Source organism: Caretta caretta, chromosome 8 (assembly GCF_965140235.1).
Source record: "Caretta caretta isolate rCarCar2 chromosome 8, rCarCar1.hap1, whole genome shotgun sequence".
Taxonomy (NCBI): domain Eukaryota; kingdom Metazoa; phylum Chordata; order Testudines; family Cheloniidae; genus Caretta; species Caretta caretta.
In genome coordinates this window covers 29,589,982-29,611,615 of record NC_134213.1, presented here as the reverse complement: position 1 = coordinate 29,611,615, position 21,634 = coordinate 29,589,982, and the positions used below count along the sequence as shown (strand labels likewise).

At 45.2% G+C, this 21,634-nt stretch overlaps 1 protein-coding gene and 1 long non-coding RNA gene across 3 annotated transcripts in view; one reads left to right on the top strand and one right to left on the bottom strand.

The window, feature by feature from the left end:
* LOC125640968 (rho GTPase-activating protein 7-like) overlaps window positions 1-21,634 on the top strand; it is a 154,305-nt gene that overhangs the window by 47,423 nt on the left and 85,248 nt on the right. The gene's annotated exons all lie outside the window — the stretch shown is intronic.
* LOC142072971 (uncharacterized) overlaps window positions 1-21,634 on the bottom strand; it is a 54,931-nt gene that overhangs the window by 32,226 nt on the left and 1,071 nt on the right. The window lies entirely within an intron of this gene.

Here is a 21,634-nt window from a genome sequence, read left to right as displayed (position 1 = left end):
CTGTTGAAAGGTGCTGGATTGCCTGTGACCTGAATTACTCTTTTTACAGAGCAGGTGCAGTACAATTAGGAGCAGTGCTCATAGACTATCAGAGTTGGAAGGGACCTCAGGAGATCATCTAGTCCAACCCCCTGCTCAAAGCAGGCACAATCCCCAATTTATTATTATTATTTTTTTTGCCCCAGATCCCTAAATGGCCCACAACCCTGGGTTTAGAGGGCCAATGCTCAAACCACTGAGCTATCCCTCCCCCTGACACATGCCCTTCAGTGTTCCTTAAACCTGTCCTGAAGGAAAAGAACTCAGGGACTGAAAAAGTCATTCACTTTCATTATTATTTATACTGTGGTAGTGCTTAGGAGTCCTATTCATGGCTCAGGACTTCATTGTGCTAAGTGCTAGGAACACAGAACAAACAGACAGTCCCCGCCTCTGAGATCTTACCATCCTTTTTTCATCCTTTTAAAATTTTTCCATGTCCAAACAGTGCATTATAGGAATCTTGCCAAGATTGTTTTCATAAACTTCATCAAAAGTGTGATAAGATGGGGGGATACTTGTGAAAAGTATTACACAAAGATGAGTGCTATTTAAATATACTAACCTCTGTGCACTACCTTTTTCAGAAGTGTTCTCTCATGTTATTGTTAAAGTATACATGAAGGGGCTGGGCCGAATGACTGTAATATAAAAATCCTTCCTTTTTAACATCTATATAGGTGAGATTAAAAGTACTTAAAATGCATAATAACCATTAGTGAGTCTGTAGCCCTTTGGGTTATGACATGCACAGCTTTCACTGGGCCGCTGTTTTATTCATGTGATGTCCTGCCACTAGGTGTCATACTATGTTTGGTTTTGTAGGAAGAAAAGTAAAAAATGTTACTACATATGTTATAAATTGTGTGCACTGGATACTCCAAAGCTGATGACATCACAACTTCATTAAGGTGCAGCTGTGACACACGCTATGTAACACAATGTCCCCATAGTCTAATTTGAGGAGAAGCACCCACCTTTTTCTTAGGGCATTATTTTGAAATATTCCTGGACATTGTGGAAGTTTCTTCAGTGCCTTTCAGCAGCAAAGACAATAAGACTGATAGATTATTGGAAATGGACTAGCCTTGAGAACTAGTAATAATGAGATACAGGCTTTTCACAACAAGGCTGGGAGTTCAAATCAAGCCCAGAGTGGTAGTGATTGAAGGTCGCTACCATCTAATGTCCATCATAGGCCAATCTATTAAATGAGTTCGGTGGTCTCAGTCTGGTTCCTAGTGGATATTATAAAAACCATCATTACAAGTGGCATTCATTGGCATCCTTGTTGGTGTTCAGAGCAGATCAGCCAAAATTTGGACATGGAGACCGGACTGTACTCTCAATCTTAAGTCTGGAGATCTGTTGATAGGCACTGAAAATAAATTTGTACTGCTTGTGGCCTTTGCTTTCTCCACTCTGTGGTTAAAAAGATGTCTAGCTTTACAGCTGGCATTCGGGCACCTTTGCCTATCATTGTATTACATATAATATTAAAACCACCCTCAGGCTCTGCCAGTAGCAAAAAATCCAGCATGGGAAGGTTGAAGTAATAGAAAGTGGCCACACTGCTATTCTGTTGGGGAGAAAAGCAGGCGGAGCTGGCAGAGGTGGGACATGGCTAAAGTAGCTGAAGGATGCACTGATCCTATGAAGCCCCTGACAGATTTTAATGCTGCTTTTCCTAACACACTTACCCCCCCGCCCCCCCCCCCCGCAGACTGTCAGCATGGGACATAACTTGCCCCTTCTACTGAGGTGTATCCTACCTGACTTGCAGCAGGTCTTACTGGTACAATTTGCATCCTGATACCAGCAGGAATGAATATATCCCAGTAAAAAGATTAACTAGTGTATATGTTAAATATTAAGAATCTTCTCCATGAGACTTGGCCAGATCTTTGGCTGTGATAAATTCAAACGTCAAGGTTTCATATTCCAATGAAGCAGCATAAAGGGGAGAATGGACTGCTTTAATATTACTCAGTCACCGGTTAGTCAAAGGGCCTCCTTCTGCTCTCCGAGAAGTCACTAGCAAAACTCCCATAAACTTCAGTAGAAGCAGGATTGGGCTCAATGCCTTGAAATAGTCCATCTACAGCCGGTCTGGCATTTTGGAGACTATGTTGTACTAACCAGTAAACAGGACACATTTTCCCCTCAGATACACTTGTGCAGTCCCTTTGAATTAGAGTCTTAGGCTATAACAGAGGGCAGAATTTGTCCAGATGTATTATGCCAAACTCTGCATAATTAATCCCTATCCCATGGCTATTCATAGCCATATACAGGAAGCTTCATTTCCATGTGTTTCCTATCTCTTCTGAGCTGACTCTTTAGCCAATTCTGTAGCATTAGTGGTGTCAGTTTGGTTTTGAGTCCGCTTTCTTTTTTTAAACATTGCTCTGTAAAATTGTAGAGTATACTAGCCACTGAGTATGTGGGGTTTGGGTAGTTTTGGAATGGCATATACAGAATTGTTTTAAAAAACTGTACGAGTTTTGTGGAAATGTATCCATCCTGTTAGAGGGCTTTACTCTTATAGGCTAAACCATGGTGAATTTGCTGAACAAACAAGGGAATTGCAATCTCTAAAGCATATTGCACTTTGGTAAAATATAAACATATCAAATGGCTGACTAATATGAACACTATATGGCTACATTCATTTTCCATCGACAAAAATGGGAAAACATTTGATAACATCAACATGAAAATAAATATGGATGCAGGAGCCCATGCTAGCAGGTTGCATTGCAGGATCACAGCCAAATGTATCATGCCATTCTAGATGCTTTTGTGCTTTGATGAATCTTGATCATAGAACCATAGAAATGTAGGACTGTAAGGGACCTCAGTAAGTCATTTAGTCCAGTCCTCTACACTGAGGCAGGGCTAAGTATTAGACCATCCTTGACAGGTGTTTGTCTACCCCAGTTCTTAAAAACCTTCAGTGATGGAGATTCTATATTCTCCCTAGGTTATTTTGTTCCAGTGCTTAAATATGCTTAAAGTTGGGAATCTTGGGAAGTTTTTCCTTATGTCTAACCTAAATCTCCCTTGTTGCAATTTAAGTCCACCATTTCTTGTCATGTCCTCAGTAGTAAAGGAGAACAATGTACCTCCTTCCTCTTCTTATTGCAACTTTCTATGTACTTGAAGACTTATGTTTGCCTTCAGTCTTCTCTTCTCCAGACTAAAGAAGCCCTATTTTTTCAATCTTTCCTCAGAGGCAATCTTTTCTAAACCTTTGATCATTTTTGTTGCTCTCCTCTGTCCCCATCTTTCCCAAAGTGTGGTCCCCAGAATTGTATTCCAGTTGAGGCCTTTTCAGTGTTAGCTAGAGTAGAAAAACTACTTCTCATGTCTTGCTTACACAACTTGTTAATACATCCTAGAATTCTGTTTACTTTTTTTGAAACAGTATTACATTGTTGACTCATATTTAGTTTGTGATCCGCTGTAACCCCTACATTCTTGTCTGCAGTATTCCTTCCTAGGCAGTCATTTCCCATTTTGTATTTATGCAATTGATCATTCCTTCCCAAGCTTCATCCGCTTTATTCCATACCATTTCTCCAATTTGTCAAGATCATTTTGAATTCTAATCCTGTCCTCAAAAGTGCTTGCAACCCTTCCCAGATTTATAAGTGTACTCCTTATGCCATTATCCAAATAATTTATGAAGACACTGAATAGAACTGGACCCAAGACAGATCCCCACAGGACCCCACTTGATATGTCTATCCCTTGTTGCCCCCATCACTCTGTCTGCTCTCACCACCCTCTTCCTAAATTGGGCCAATAAAAGATATCCTCACCCACCTTGTCACTCTAAGGTCATGTGAGACAGTATCCAAAGCCTTACTAAAGTTGAGATGTATCATATCTACTGCTTCCCTCCAATCCACCAGGCTTGTTGCCCTGTCAAAAAATAATATTAAGTTGGTTTGACATGATTTGTTCTTGACAAATCCATGTCGACTGTTACCTATCACCTTGTTATTTTCTAGGTGCTTACAAATTTATTATTTGCTCCATTATCTTTTTGGGTACCAAAGTTAAGCTGACTGGTCTATAATTTCCTGCATTATTGTCCTTATTCCCCTTTTTATAAATAGGTACTATATTTGCCCTTTTCCAGGCCTCTGGGATCTCTCTCCCATCCTCCATGAGTTCTCAAAGATAATTGCTAATGGCTCAGAGATCTCTTCAGCCAGTTCCTTAAGCATTCGAGAATGTATTTCATCAGGCCCTGCTGACTTGAAGACATCTAACTTATCTAACGGCTGGACTACACTAACTCTGTAAGTCAACCTAAGTTACGCTACTTCAGATATGTAAGTTACATAACTGAAGTCGATGTAACTTAGGTCAACTTACAGCGGTGCCCACACCCCCCTATGTTGATTGGAGACACTCTCCTGCCAATTTACCTTCCGCCTCTTAGGGAGGTAGAGTACAGATGTCGATGGGAGAGCGCTGTGCCAACAACTTAGCTTGTTGTCACCAGACCTGCTAAATCAACACCGCTGCATCGATCACAGCAGTGCAGATTTAGCCAGAAGTGTAGACAAGCCCTAAGTCATTCTTATCTTGTTCTTTCCCTACTTTAGACTCAGAACCTACCCCATTTACACTGATGTTTACTATGTTAGTCACCAAATCACTGCTAACTTTTTTGCTGAAAACTGAAACAAAAAAAACATTTAACACTTCAGCAATTGCTGCATTTTCTGTTATTGTCTTTCTCTCCTCATTAAGTAAGGGGCCTACCCTGCTCTTAGTCTTTCTCTTGCTTCTAATGGAAGATGCCAGACTGGCAGGTTTGCAGATATAAGTGCTCTGGAAGAACCAATAGGAGGGTTGAGATGTCAGCCAGGTCTCCCTGGCCTATTAGCTTCTGGACCCCTCTGTTGACTGTCAGCAAAGACAAAACACCACATCACCTGTGGGTGATCACTAAGGTGCCAGAAGGACTCCTCATTGTTTTTTGCTGATACAGACTAACACGGCTACCACTCTGAAACTTTTGACAAAGTGATCATTCTATATCTGGCTTCTCCATCCTCATTCTCAAAGAAAACCTGCACAACACTTTCAAAAGGAAAGCCTGGGAGCTTAAATTAATAACTTTGCTAGACACTAAAAATCATGGACTGAGCAGAGACACTGGATTTATGCTTTATGACAACAACCTATAATCCACTAACTTCTGCCCCCTCTTCCCCCTCCCCTCCCCATGACTGGAGAAGTGGTAATGGGCCACTTCAGCTTGAATGGTCCCTTGAAATATGTTAACTACTTATGCTAAACAATCTGTTCCACCTTGTATTTAGTTGTGACGCTCTGAGGGCTTGGCTACACTTGCAAGTTACAGCGCAATAAAGGAGCCCCAGGTACACTAGCTCACTACCCACCCACACTGGCAAGGCACGTAGAACACTCTGACTCTGTGGCTAGAGAGCTCCTGGTACTCCACCTCGGCGAGTGGAATAACGTTTTGTGCACCCCCGCTGGAGCGCTGAGGCGCCAGTGTGGACGCCCTGGTCTGTTAGTGCGCTCTGATCAGCCTCCAGAAGTGTCCCACAATGCCTGTTCTAGCTACTCTGGTCATCACTTTGAACTCTACTGCCCTGCCCTCAGGTGACCAACCATCAGACCTGCCCTTTAAAGTCTCTGTGAATTTTGAAAATCCCCTTCCTGTTTGCTCAGCCAGGTGTGGAGTGCTCTCAGCAAATCTTTCCAGGTGACCATGCCTCCACGCACCAGGCGAGACTCAGTATGGAGCAATGGTGAGGTGCTGGACCTCATCAGTGTTTGGGGGGAGGAAGCTCTCCAGTCCCAGCGGCACTCCAGCCGTAGGAATTATGATACCTTCGGGCAGATATCAAGGGACATGATGGAAAGGGGCCATGACCGGGACGCACTGCAGTGCAGGGTTAAAGTGAAGGAGCTGTGGAATGCCTACCATAAAGCCTGCAAGGTAAACAGTCACTCCGGTGCTGCCCCTGCAACCGGCCATTTCTACAAAGAGCTGGATGCGATACTTGGGGGCAACCCCACCTCCACTCCGAGTACCACCATGGACACTTCAGAGCCCAGTTCAACAAGGTGGGAGGAGGAGGAGGAGCAAAGCGGGAGCGAGAGTTCTAAGGTGGAGGAAGACACCCCGGAATCCCTGGATGCATGCAGCCAGGAGCTGTTCTCAAGCCAGGAGGAAGGTAGCCTGTTGCAGCGGCTGGTGCTTGGGGAAGTACAAACACCAGAGGAGGTTCCTGGTAAGCAGCTTTTATTTTGGGAAGGAAGTTATTTGGTGAGGGCTCTTGGGGCGAGGAGGGTTCGGGCTGCATGCATACCTAGATGCAGAATAGGGCGTTGATGTGCTCTCTCACATCATGGTAATTGGCCTCAGTGATCTCTTTAAAGGTCTCATCCAGAACTTGAGCAATGCGCTTGGGCAGGTTTCTCGGGAGAGCCACTGTGGTCCTTGTCCCACTCAGGCTAACTTGTCCATGCCACTGTGCCTTGAGGGGTGGGGGGACCATTGCTGCACACAGGCAAGCTGCATATGGGCCAGCGCAGAAGCCGCATTGCAGTAGAAGACCCTCCCTTGCTTCCCAGGTCACCCTCAGCAGTGAGGTATCTTCCAGGAAGAACTCCTGTGGAAAATGTGGGGACAGTGTTCAGTATAGGGGCCCCCTGCCACTGTTGGCTCTCCCCCAGGCACAGAAACCCAGAGGACAGTACAATCGTGAAACAATCAGTCACGCTTCACCCTGTGCTTACTCACAATTTTGGGGCTTCCGTGGGTTATGTGCACTCGCTTTGGGATGGGCAAATTATGCTATTGTGTAGACTGTGCTCGCCCTTAAGTAGGGGGGACTCATTGCTCTGTCTGGTGTGAACAATGCTGCCTCTGTTAAGTGTTGCATTTTGCCTTTACAGATGCAACCTTGAGATCTCAACCGTCCGTGTTATCACCGGCCAAAAGACTCCAAAGAATCAGAAAGAGGCCACATAGAAACAAGGAAGACACGTTCCATGAAGTAATGCAGCATTCAAGTAATGAAAATCGAAAAGTGCAGGAGTGGTGGGAGAGTGAAAGGAGGATCCTCCAGCAGAATGAGGAGCGTCAGCACAAAAGCGCGGTGCTCCGGCAGCAAAGCACGGATCGGATGATAAGCATAATGGAGAGATAAGTGGACACTATCCAGGCACTCATAGCCATGCAGGCAGAGCACTACGATGCCCGCCTGCCCCTGCAGCCTTTGTTCCAAAACTCTTTCCCTTGTGCCCCCATGTCACCTCCAACCCACTTACCCCAACATCCGGGTTCTTACCACCACCAGCTGCCTCCAACACCCGTAGCTTCACCACCCAGCCCTGAAAACTACAACACTTATCCACTGCACTCAACCCCCATCACCATGCAGTATAGCCATCCTGAAGTGCAGCACTCATTGCACAGCACTCCAGACAGGAAGGCTGAGTATGACAACAGGACATACACAAATCTGTGATTGTACCATTCCCCACTCCACCCCCTTGCCCTTTCTGTTTCCCAAGCAGTTGTGTTTCTTTTCAATAAATGAATTTTTTTTTCAATAAATGGATTTTTTGGCTTTGAAAATATTCTTTATTATTGCATAAAGTAAAAGATACCTTAGCCCAGGAAAGAAAGGCACTGCAAGTCAGTGTAGCAAACAAAGATTCCTACTAAAATTGGACCCACTGCACTTCACTCCCGTGCAGGGCACCAGACATTACTGGTGGCTTTCAGCCTCAAATTGCTCCCTCAAGACATCCCTAATCCTTGCAGCCTCGCACTGGGCCCCTCTAATAGCCCAGTTCTCTGGCTGTTCAAATTCAGCCTCCAGGTGTTGAACCTCCGAGTTCCATGGCTGAGTGAATTGTTCACCCTTCCCTTCATAAATGTTATGGAGGTACAGCACACAGATATAATGGCAGGGATGCTGTCATCGGCCAGGTCCAGCTTCCCATACAGAGAATGCCAGCGGCCCTTTAAATGGCCAAAAGCACACTCCACAGTCATTCTGCACTGGCTCAGCCTGTTGTTGAAGCATTCCTTGCTGCTGTCAAGGCTCCCTGTGTAGGGTTTCATGAGCCACGGCATTAAAGGGTAAGAGGGGTGTAGGGAGCCAGGGTGGCTCCCCTCCGAACCAGAGGGTAAAGAGCCACCCTCTGAGCCTGAGTGGGCGGGGCCAGGCCAAGCTTCCGCCAATCCCCGGAAGGGGAAGGGTGGGACAGGAAGTACAAAGGGCGGGGCCCTCTGCCCAGTGAGGAGAGCACCAGGGAGGGAGACAGACACAGGCTGCTCCCTCGCGATCCTGCTGCTGACCCAGGCGAAGCCCTGGGCAAGGAGGAGCCTGACTGGGGGGAAGGCCTGTGGTAACCAGGGCTGCCGGCCGCTGAATACCCAGAGGACCTGGAGGGGCCTGACTGCAGCCTGGGCCAGCGTGAGTCCGATACTGAGGGGGAGCGGGAGTGGCCCGCCGCAGAATACTTGGATGAGATGGAGGGACCGGAGCTGCCCGCAGCGGAATACCCGGAGGAGGTGGAGGGTGCCCGCCTGAGAGACCGTGTAGGAAGTAGCCCAGGGGCCGAACTACACCGTGGGGTGGGTGTGTTTGGTCAGCGGGTGCGGACGGCCCCGCTGATCCAGCGGCGGGACCTTCGCCTCCCGCCACTGTCAGGGCCCTGGGCTGGAACGCAGTGGAGTTGGGTGGGCCTGCGTTCCCCTACCCTGGCGCTCCCCTGCCTGAGGGGCGCGCTATTGACTCTTGCCGGCGCTCCCCTGCCTGAGGGGCGCGCTATTGACTCTTGCCGGCGCTCCCCTGCCTGAGGGGCGCGCTATTGACTCTTGCCGGAGCTCCCCTGCCTGAGGGGCGCGCTATTGACTCCGGCCGGCACACCTTCCCGCTAATTCCCCAATGCCTGGAAGGTGTGGCCGAGGCCTGCCACGGAGACCATAGCTCTCCATCGCCCCTAGGGGCTCGGAGGACCGACCGACACCTGTCACAAGGGGTCTCCAAGGATCGCAATAGGCATTTCAACTTCCCCTGTGGTGATCTTCTGGTCTGGGAAAAATGTCCTGGCTTGCAGCTTCCTGAACAGGCAAGTGTTCTGAAAGATGCATGCATCATGCACCTTTCCGGTTAATGTCAATGAAACACCCACCGTGATCCACAAGTGCCTGGTGAACCACAGAGAAATACCCCTTCCAATTAATGTACTCGGATGCTAGGTGGGCTGGTGCCAGAATTGGAATATGTGTGCCAGTTAGGGAAACCCATCTGTGCAAAGCCATCCACAATGTCATGCACGTTACCCAGAGTCACAGTTCTTCTGAGCAGGATGCGATTAATGGCCCTGCAAACTTGCATCAACAAGATTCCAGCGGTTGACTTTTCCACTCCAAACTGGTTAGCGACCGATTGGTAGCTCTCTGGAGTTGCCAGCTTCCAGATTGCAATAGCCACCCACTTCTCCACCATCAGGGCAGCTCTCAATCTCATGTCATTGCACCGCAGGGTGGGGGCGAGCTCCTCACACAGTCCCATGAAAGTGGCTTTTCTCATCCAAAAGTTCTGCAGCCACTGCTCATCGTCCCAGACTTGCATGACGATGTGATCCCACCACTCAGTGCTTGTTTCCCAAAAGCGGTGTTCCACGGTGGTGAGCATGTCCATGGATGCCACAAGCAAACTCATGTCATATGCGTTACTGGAGTCGATATCATTGGAGCCCTCACTGTCACTTTGGATCATAAGGAATAACTCCACTGCCAAACGTGACGTGCTGGCGAGACTCGTCGGCATACTCCTCAGCAGTTTGGGCTTCATTGCCGCAGACTATAAGGGAAGACAGAGCATGCAGTACAGAAAACGTTGAAAGATGGTGCCAAATGTGGACGGAAGCACAGGGATTGCTGGGATGCGAACTAATGCATCACGGGGCTTTGGGACAGGACCTAGAATGCCCCGCACCCACTGCTCCCTTCCCACAAGCCACAGTGCCAGAATGGGAAAAGATGCTCTGTGAGATAGCTGCCCATAATGCACTGCTCCCAATGCCGCTGCAAACGTGGCCATGCCAGTGCGTTTGCAGCTGTCAGTGTGGACAGACCACCAAGCTTTCCCTATTGCGCTCTCCAAAGGTGGGTTTAACTCAAAGCGCTCTACATCTGCAAGTGTAGCCATGCCCTGAGTACGCTTTCCAGACCTGAAGAAGAGCTCTGTAGGCTTGAAAGCTCTGTGTAAGCTTTAAAGTTTGTCTCTCTAAAGTTGGTCCAATAAAATATATTACCTCACCTACCTTGTCTCTCTAATATCCTGGGACCAACACAGCTACAACAACAATGCAAACATGTCAGCAAAGGTGTCAGTTGGTATCACTTGTTATGGTACTTTGTGAAATGTGGATACTTGCTGTCTTTAGACTGGATTGAGACCATCAAATTCCTCTCACCCAAGCCACCAAAGAGCCATCAGAATGTCATTAACTCCCATCCAGAGCTAGTGACTTTTACTGTCAGCCTGAAGGGTCTACACCTCCTCACTAATACCATGTGCTATTCGGTCCCTTTACATTGGGACAGATTTTGATACCTTTACACACCTGAGTAGTAACTTTCTTTTCTAGGTATCCCACTAACTTCATTGGGACTATGTGAGCATTAGGGTACTACTCATGGTGAGTATGGGTTGCAGAAACTGGACCTTTTAGATTTCCAAATGTCTCTGGAACAGTCACTGCTGCTGTTACAGTGTGAACTCTAAGGAAGACTGACTACCAGCACACACTTTGGATAGCTGTGTGCTTAGAAGTTACCTATAAGGATTCCAGACACAAAGAGTCCTTTCAAGTTTGCATGTGGTGGGCAATATGTCTTCAGAATCTCTTCCATCAAAGAATAAACCGATGAAGCTATTTTTGCCTCACAAACCACATTTTTTGGAAGAGTGAATTTTTCTTTAAATACTCCTGTTTTTCACAAGTCCAGTGCAGACATGCCATTCCCATGCCTTTTCTACATCCATTTAAGCATGTGTAATACATCAAGTCAATATGTCAGTGAGGAGGACTTTCTGAAAAGCTCCACCAAGTTAAGAAAAACATTACTAAAAAGACTGTGGTTTTCAAAAACTTCTTTAAAAGAAAAAAAGTTCACTTTTAATTTAAATCCTCCTTCTTCATAACAAATTTAGCTTGTGTGGTCACCACCTATCTAATTTCCTAGATAGAGCCTCCAACATCATGTGGAATACAGTATGTCTCATAATAACATAATATAGGACTTTACATGTTCAAAGCATTCTACAGCTTCAACTAATTAATCTACTAATTATAGATGCAGGAGAGTAGTTTGAAGCAGATGGGAAGAGAAATCTCAGGGATTTTCCTTGAGCCACTTTCAAACCTGACAGTCAATTTAAACCAGGGGAACTTTATATTTGGGTAAATTATAATGATGGTTTGCATTCTGAATGTCAGGCATCATGTTACAAATACACTGTGGATCCCATTCTCTTTGTAGCAGACAGATGAATGAGGTAGAACTCAAGCACCATGGCACTATTTAAGCATTACCACGTGAATTTTCTTGACCTAAAACACAGTCAGTTTGGTTGGCGGGGATGGCCTTTTTCACAGCACTAATCCAGAATACATGTAAATCCACTTACGCTCAGTGGAAGGTAACTCACAGTTGGCTGTTCAGAATTAATAGAAGGAATCTTCCAAAATATTTCTTTATCCATCTTTGGATTTGGGTGTATCCTTCCAGTCCCATCCAGCCATAACAGCTGCCATGACAAAATGTATTTTAATTAGTTCTGTCTCTGTTTCTGTTGTTCATTGAATGTAGTGCTGGTAAAAGGTGCTGGACTGAGCACCCTGGAGAGGTAGAGTGGTCTAGTGGTTAAGAGTGCTAGCCTGTATCTTATGAGATCTGAGTTCAGTTCACTGCTTTGCCACAGATTTCCTGTGTGACCTTAGACAAATCACTTAGTCTCCTGGGCCTGTCCCCCAGGTGTAAAATAGGAATAATACTGCCCTCCTTCATGGGGGGGGGGGGCAGAATTCCAGCAATACCAAACTACTGGAAGACCTGCAAGCCAGTCTATTTATTGTTTCCTGTGGATGTGATTTCCAGGGGCATAGGACTTCCTAATGAAAGGGCAGAAAAACTGTAGGATTGATTTTGGCAGCTGGCAGTGAGATAGATTTCTGATGTTTTCACTGGAGTGCCTAACATAAATGGTTTCTAAGAGAAACACATGCATATGCACAGATTATCTACGGGCCTGATTCGCCTTTCACTTATGATGGCTTTACCCATGTGTTATTCCACTGACTTCAGTGGCTATACTGCTGATTTATGCCAGTGTAAGAGCAGAATCAGGACCCTGGTAATTAAAACTCAGCAAGTATTTTAAACAATAAATTAAACAACTCCCGAGCTGGAATAATTCTCATTGCAACTACTGGGAAAGTGAAGAAAGGGTGAAGAGGACCTTGGTGACACGTAGAGCCAATATATTTCACAGTAAAAACAAATGACCAAAAACTGTGTTCTCCCCCCAGAAATGGGTAGAAAAGGAGCTGACTAACAACTTGCTCAAAGGTTTCAGAGTAACAGCCGTGTTAGTCTGTATTTGCAAAAAGAAAAGGAGTACTTGTGGCACCTTAGAGACTAACCAATTTATTTGAGCATACTGTGGAAAGTGTAGAAGATCTTTTTATACACACAAAGCATGAAAAAATACCTCCCCCCACCCACTCTCCTGCTGGTAATAGCTTATCTAAAGTGATCACTCTCCTTACAATGTGTATGATAATCAAGTTGGCCAATCAACTTGCTGAAATAAACTGGTGTCCTACCAGAAACAGGGCCTGATCTAAATTGTATTGAATCAATGGGAGTCTTTCAATTGATTTCAGGGTCTTTGGATCATTCCCATACTGACTCTCCCTTTATTTCATGGTTTGGAATTCCAAACCACTTGTGTTAAAATCAGGAGTCTCTCTATACAGGCTCAGATGCTGATGGCAATTTGTAAGCCATCAAGCCCAAATAAATGACAGTGACTTGGGAATATGTAGTGGGTAAATATTAAGGGCTCTTTTAATAAGGATGTTGATCTCTATCTAATGGAGCCACTGAACATTTCAACTCAGGCTGCGCCCAACAGTTGGGGCATGTAAAGTACAACCTGTGCAAAATCCAAACTGCTTCCAAAACCACAACACAAACGTAAACTGTCTATTATAAAGAGGAAGAGAACACATGACATCCACCTTTTGGCATGTTGTGGATTCACTCCAGCACCTGGCACCTAAGTAACATTCCGAAGAGGAGGGCACAGAATGTTCAGGGAGAAGAATTCAGGTTTTTTCTTGTTTAGATGTTTTCAAACAACACTTGAACGTTAGTGGAAGAATGACTAAAGTAACCATTCAAATTAGGAAACAGAAAATTGCCTTTACCAGAAATATCACTGGAATATTTGACCTAAAGGGTAGATTGTGAAAAGCAGATCTGAAAAGCTTGTTGGTAAGTGCATTGTAGCACATCGTCATGTTGATAGTTGTTAGTGGCAGCATGGATATATGATCCAAGTTACTTCGTCTACACTACCAAGTTTTGTCGACAAAGCTTATGTCGACACCCAAATGTGGACAAAACAATATCGCCAAAGGGTGTTCACACTTGCTTCCTCTGTCCACAGATCATGTCCACATTGTGGGCACCATCATCGACAGTGTGAGCAATGCACTGTGGATATGTATCCCACAGTGCAGTGTTGTGGGAAGGTGGAGCTGATCGCTGCGCATCTAGGGAGGATTCCCTCCGAGTTCTGCCACAGCCTCCTCAGCTGCCCGGAGCGGCATCATGAGTAGCTCTGTGAGCGCTCTGTGCTGAGGAATGTCAAAGCAGCCCAGCGATCTCTCCTCCTCGCTCCTAGTGCAGGGCAGAATAGGAGCATTCCAATGATTTGCTCTTTGTTCCCCAAACGGAGCAGCACACTCAGTTGTCAAATCAGGGCTGGGCTGCATCCGGCCCAAAAGCCATTTTAATCAGGCCCTCAATCTCCTGCTGGGAAGCGGGGTCTGGGGCTTGCCCCGCTCTGGCGCTCCAGCCAGGGAGCGGGGGGTGGGGGCCACTCTTTGTGGCTCCTGGAAGCAGCAGCATGTCCCCACTCTGGCTCCTACATGTAGGGATAGCCAGGGGGCTCCACACACTGCCCCCACTCTAAGTGCCCCCTCACAGCTCCCATTGGCCAGGAACCATGGCCAATGGGAGCTGTGGGGGCAGTGCATGTGGATGGGGCAGTGCGCAGCAGAGCTGCTTGGCCATGCCTCCGCATAGGAGCTGGAGGAGGGACATGCCACTGCTTCTGGGAGCTGCTTGAGGTAAGCGTCGCTTGGAGCCTGCACCCCTGAGCCACTCCCCCAAACCCCTGCCCCAGCCCTGATCCCCCTCCCACCCTCCGAACCCATCAGTCCCAGCCTGGAGCACCCTCCTACATCCCAAACCCCTCATCCCCAGCCCCACCCCAGAACCTGCACCCCCAACTGGAGCCCTCATCCCCCCCGCCCCAGCCGGGAGCCCCCTCCTGCACTCTGAACTCCTCATTTCTGGCCCCACCCCGGAGACCGCATCCCCAGTCAGAGCCCTCACCCTCTCCTGCACCCCAACCCCAATTTCATGAGCATTCATAGCCCGCCATACAATTTCTATACCCAGAAGTGGCCCTCAGGCCAAAAAGTTTGCTCACCCCTGTGTCAGATACTTCCCGCAGCTTTGAAAGGGGAGGGGCAAATGCCTGCAGGGCATCAGAGATCAAAACACTGAGGAGAGCGATCAGGGCAGGCATTGTGGGAAACTGGCAGAAGCCAGTTCTGTCGACAAAACAAACAGCAGTGTCTACACTGGCTCTTTGTCGACAATAAAGGGAGGAGAAAATAAAAAAAATCTCTCGTAGGGGTGGTATTTTTTTGTTGCCAAGACCAGCCATTTTTCCTGACAAAAGTCGCATTGCAGTTTGTACACTCTCACTGTTTTGTCGCCAAAAGGTAGTTTTTGGTGACAAAACTTGGTAGTGTAGACAAAGCCTTAGTGTCTTTCATCTGAGGATCTCAGAGCACATTACTAACATTAAGTTAGACTTACAACATGCCCTCCATGTGGAGAAGTGGACAGATGGGGAAAACTGTGGTACAGAGCGGTCAAAATATTTACCCAAAAGCTAGTCAACAGGAGATCTGGCGAGAAAACTCGGAGGCCAAATTCACTGCTGAGGTTATGCCTGGTTACAGCTGGAATGAAATTAGCTCTTGAGATCTAAGCTCAACCCTGCTCTTGATTTACTGTATCATCCTCAGCAAATCACTCAATTTCCCTGTGCCCCTTTTTGTACATATGCTAAGTGAGTATAATGCTGACTGAAGTCAATTCAGTTGATCCTATTTGGATCAGTAATAAATAGGGCCTCTAGGCACTCATGGTGGCTCAACCACTGATTCACTGTGTCCTTGGGTATATCACTTAAAGTACCTGCATATCTATTATACATATGATACTATTTCATGGAGTTGTACTCACTTATGCCACTGATCAGTTTAGGTGGAGGAGTCCTGGTTCCCAGACTCCTACTTTATAGCCCACACTGCCTACTTCTTAGTGTTTCCAAGCAGAAACAGCCTCTAGGCAATAGTCTGTATCTTTGCTAAAGTCTGTATCTTTGAGGAATAGGGTAAAAATTTAAATAACCTTAATGACTTAGGAGCCTAAATACCATTAAAATCCAGTGATCTTCAATGGAACTGAAGCTCCTTAAATCATTTAGGGACTTTCGGGAATTTTACCCTAGCTCTAGCCGTAGAGTCGGAGAGAGGTCCTGCAAACCAAATTTAGGCTGCTAGGTAAGACATTGAAGTTCAGGACCTCCATGGTAGTATTCTCCAAAAGACTTCCAATTCCACACACAGGGCTAGTTAGATAGGCACAGAATCTACAATGCATGGATGAGATGGTGGTGTTGAGAGGAGGGATTTAGGTTTATTAGGAACTGGGGAATCTTTTGGGAAAGGAGGAGCCTATGTAGGAAGAATGGGCTTCACCTAAACGAAACTGGAACCAGACTGCTGGCATATAAAATTAAAAATGTCTTTGAGGAGTTTTTTAAACTAAGGGGGAAGCTGACATGTATAAAGGAGCACACAGTTTGGACAGAGACATCACTCTAGGGGAGCGTTTATTAAAGGAGATACTCTATCCTAGTAACAAAGAGAGGCTAGAAGTTGATAAAGTACAGGTAGGTGCTGAAGAGAAACAGTCAAACAAAAAAGAGTCCCATTCAATTACATCATATGAAGGACAGACAACTAAATATTGACAAATGTTATAATACAAATTGTAGAAGTCTAAATACTAAGATGGGTGAACTTGAGTGCCTGGTATTAAATGAGGATATTGATACAATCGGCATCACAGAAACTTGGTGGAACGATGACAATCAATGAGATACTGTAATACCACGGTACACATTATACAGGAACAACAGAGTTGGTCATGCTAGTAGGGAAGTGGCACTATATGTGAAAGAAAGCAGAGCCAAATATAGTAAAAATCTTAAATGAATCAAACTGTACCATAGAATCTATGGATAGAAAGCACCTTAGAAATACAAGGTATTGCCACAACTATATTAAACGCTACAAATACTCCAGCTACTACAAAGCCTCACAACAATGAGCCACTGATGTCCCAGGTGAAGTGAATGGGGAAAAAGAGGCACCAAAATGAAGCTATTTGATCTCAGTCAGTCTTTATTTTTCCTTTTCATTGCGTTTTTAATGAGACAAATAATGTTAGATTACAGCTACAGTCTGTCACCCCGGGTATGTTACCCAGCTGTAACAAGAATCTCTGCTGAAATGCTTTATAAAAAAGTTTCACAAACATGAAATAAAAATATCTGGTACATACTAAACATTCATTCTGACTCATGTTATTCTTTAACATTTAAGGTCAAACAATCCTAATAAGAGCAATAAAGATAAGTGGTACACAGAATCAGCTGCAACATGGGACCAAATCTCTCTTGGAAGGCCTTTCCATTTTGGTTTTCAAGATAGTCCACAGCTCCCAGTAAGTTGGTTTTTCACCATGAATGAATAATGCAAACTTTGGGCCAAATTCTGCACCCCATCACACTAGTGTAAATCTGGGATAAAGCTCCAGTCTTGCTGAGATTTACACACACATTTAATTTTAAACATGGTGAGCTCAATGGGGCACCTGTATGTCTTAGCAGGATCACAGTCTGTGTCTGTGGAATGGACTTCAACTGTCTCCACTGGAGTTACACTGGATTTTGGATCGTGTAGCTGAGATCAGAATTTGGCTCCGTGCATGCTGCTACCTCTATGACCCCAGAGATTAAAACCAAGAGGGATTTTTTTCTAGTAAATTGGTCATTTCAAAATTCTTTCATTTTTTTCCTGGTGCCTTAAAATATGTCTCTCGCAGCTGCCAAAGAAAACACCTATTAGGTTTCGTAACAAGTTTATTCTACTGTTGAACTGATACTTCACAGCTAAAGTAGCTATTATTTATTGCAGCTGATGAGCTGGGTTTATCTCCAGTGTTAAATCACAAATTCCTATATTTAGCATTTCCTCAACTTATGTCCTTATCTGGTTCAGTTCACTCCCTAAAGCCTATGCCCTTATGATTCAAGTGAGATTAGTCTATACTTAAGGTATGATCCGAGCATGCTGGAAAGGGGATCTTATCGTAATGTGACATTTAAATTCTATTGACTTGGCATGAGAGAATGTTAAAAATGTACTTAAAAGAAGATCAGAGGATTGGCAGCAGGATATAGCCATTTACTTTAAGGTCACTGCTTTGAATCTAGCCTATGCCGGAAGTTTGTCTTATCTGCCGAATGTTTTGATGGTTGATATGAACTGAGCTGTGGCTTCAGTCCTGTTGCTAGTGGACTGGTGTGTCACCATCACAAATACTACTGTGACAATTGGCACCCTTTGGGCTAATTCTCCTCCCACAGAATGTAAGCCACTAGAAGTGAAATCAGTTTGTCTATTTTTCATATCCCCAGGTGGGAGAATCTCTGTCTGATTGTTTGCAATCTCAACACAAGAAGTACCTATATGTGCTTGGCTCCAGTATTTATATGCATGTATATATACAGTCAAGATTTTCAGATGTGACTAGTGATTTTTGGGTGCTAAACATGAGCAAACTTAAAGGGGCCTGATTTTCAGAAGGTGCATGCTCAGCAAAATCACTAGCCAATCAGAGAGTAGGTATAAAATTTGAATGAACCTATTATCCATTCCAGGGGCTCCCTCCAGTGTAAGGCTGAGGCATGTTGTCAGGAACATGTGTTGCTTATGCTGTATCTAATTTGTGGATAAATAGAAGGTTTCATACTGACAATCTGACCCCTGGACATGAAAACTATATTCACTTTATAAAATATTTAGATTTATGTTAAGTGCTTAAAACACGCTGTCTTTTGCTTGGAGATCACATGGTATTTCTGGTGTGTAGGCTGAGGAGCTGTCCCTATACTGACAGGTTTCAGATTAACAGCCGTGTTAGTCTGTCTTTGCAAAAAGAAAAGGAGTACTTGTGGCACCTTAGAGACTAACCAATTTATTTGAGCATGAGCTTTCGTGAGCTACAGCTCACTTCATCGGATGCATACCGTGGAAACTGCAGTAGACATTATATACACACAGAGACCATGAAAGAGGTCTCTTTCATGGTCTCTGTGTGTATATAATGTCTACTGCAGTTTCCACGGTGGTCTCTGTGTGTATATAATGTCTACTGCAGTTTCCACGGTATGCATCCGATGAAGTGAGCTGTAGCTCACGAAAGCTCATGCTCAAATAAATTGGTTAGTCTCTAAGGTGCCACAAGTACTCCTTTTCTTTTTGTCCCTATACTCTTTCTCCCAACACTAAGAACTGGGGAAAGCCCAAAGAGCCTCCTCCTCCTGAGATGGGAGATGCTGCTGCATTGCTATGCAGCTCTTGGCTTAACCCCTCCACATTCATTCTCTGCTAGCAAGATGGGGACGGGAGAGCAAAACTAGAATTGTCTGGAAAGTACAGGAACTGCTGCTGTGCTGTACTCCCAGCAAAGCCACTGAATAGCAGGTTTAGGAGGGATAGTCATTTTTCCACTGTCTTGTCTGGGGCCAGCAGGTCAATTTTTTCTTTCCTGTGCTCCAGGGTTTGAAATCCCTGGCACAGCTCTTTCAAGGCTATCTGAGCAGCTGATTTAACCTTGAGATCTTTGTGGATGAGCAAGTCTATGTATAATTACACAAAAAAGCAATGTTAAAAGAATGTAGGTTGCAAAGTAAAACCCTCAAAAAGTTAGGAAATGCCAGATTTATGGTCGCAAAAGCCTAGGTTTGTTTATTTATGTATTTATTTTAAAGAAAACAATAAAAACAAGTTCTGTTCTGTGCAACTGTACATCCCCTGCCCAAAACACACATCACCAGTAGGGTCTGAACCCTCATGTCTAGCACTGTAGTATGGACGGCTACTACTTGAGCTCTAGCACTAACAGCACCAGCAAGTAGCAGGAGAAGGCTATTATCTCAGAGCAATACGGGTTGCTGGGTCTAGGATATGGTCTGAGGGTAGCACAGCTGAACCTGGCTCTCTCTCTTCCCCACACCCAGAGCTGGGGGAGGTCCTGCCCCAGGTGTTGGCCCAGAGAGGGGATTGGCTGCGAGCACCACATGCTGGAGAGTGGTTGCTGGGAGTCTGTACTGTCTCTTTCTCTCCTGGCCTGAGATCTGAGGGAGTTCCTGCCCTATGTGGTGCCCCCTGGTCAAGGTGAGACAAAGGGGGGTTTAATGGGCCACTAAAGCCATGTGCTGAGTCTGTTGGTGAGCAGGGAGAGGAGCCTCGCCTGCCTCTTTCCCCAGCATGTGTCCTGCCAACACCCGCAAGTTCCTAGTAGAGCAAGTGCTGCTGCTTTGGCAGTGGCCTTAGAATGTTCAGTGATTTTGGCAGGCTGTCAGAATTTCCCTGAGGAATGCAAGTTGGAGAAGGGAATTAGTGATTTTAAACTGTTTCTATCTCAGCTAATTCTACGTAAAATTTCATGGGACAAAGAAAAGGCATTGCTGTAGCCCTAGGGGTTTCCAGCTACCCCATATCAAAGGCTTGCTGCAAACAATAGAGGTTTGACAGTTACTCAAAGAAAAGTTTGCAAGAATGCTTTATAGTGGAAAGTATCAGGCAACCTTCATATACCAGCTCTCCCAGAATATCTGTGAAACTTCTTCCAATATCCAAGAGCATTTCAACCAGAAGCAGATAGTTTTTGGGAGGGGCGGGAGTTTAAATCTATTCCTTCCCGGGAATCAATGAGAAGCTTTGCTGGACATACTCAGCATGAGCACTGTGACTTTAAAATATAATTGTTGGTGCTTCCCCCCCACCCCCCGATCCCTCCTCCATGAACCAAGATGGAGCTTAATGCTGTAGATGAAGATGTAGCCACGTACAGTCTTCCTCCTAAGGTTCAGTTGATCAGGAACTGGGCTATTACTAGGAACCTTTTGTGGAACACATCACCTAAGGTAATTACTTTTGGGACTGAGTGCTCCATTATAAGCAACTCCCCTTTCCCTATGAAGTAATTAGAGACCTATTTCTAATCCCTTAAATATATGATACTTGACTAGGGCTATGGTCATGCAAGTGTAAAGGAAAAAATCTCAGTGAGGTTATTCATGTAGTGAACATCATGGAAATATGTATTTTAAATGTCAGAAGTCATGGGCAGTGTCAGTAGCCCCAAATAACTTTTGCTTTTGGTGTACTTGCAAGAATAGGGCATGGAATATGAAATGAATAGTTTTGCACTGAAGAACTGACTTGCTTCGAGAGTCTAGAAATCCCAGAGCCTACTCTGGTAACTCAAGCAACCTGACTCCAGGTTTAAAAAGTTTCAAATTCAAAAACAGAGAAGACTTGGGAGCAGTGATAATGCTTGACCTTTGTGATCAAGGCTATTGGAATATTGTAGAAAAGAATATGAAATTTCCCGGGTGAAGGTCTGGTCTCTTCCTAAGGATTTATTTCATCACATTGCAATAGTTTTATGTACTGGCTCAGTTCTTCATATTGCTGTGGTGTTACTGTCTCTGTAAGTGCATGAGAGATGCACTGAGGTAAAATCAACTTAGCAAAGCAACAGCTGTAGATTATCAGGCAGCAGAGTGGGATACCTAAGCTTAGAGCTGGGTATTCTGTCTTCCACTTTTCAGCTCATTAAGAGACTGGGCACTGAAAAGTCTCATATGGCTGTTTGCAAGGCACGTTAACTCCATAGCACTCTTTTACCTGATGATTTATGTAGTGGCTGATCCAGAAAAGAACGGCGTGTCCTACCCTAGGAAATAGGTGAGGGTCCATGCGGTGGTTACTATGGGGAAGAGAGAAGGTGGGGGGAAGGGCTAAGGAGTTCAGGGCATAGAGAGCCCCAGCCTCTGTGCAGCCA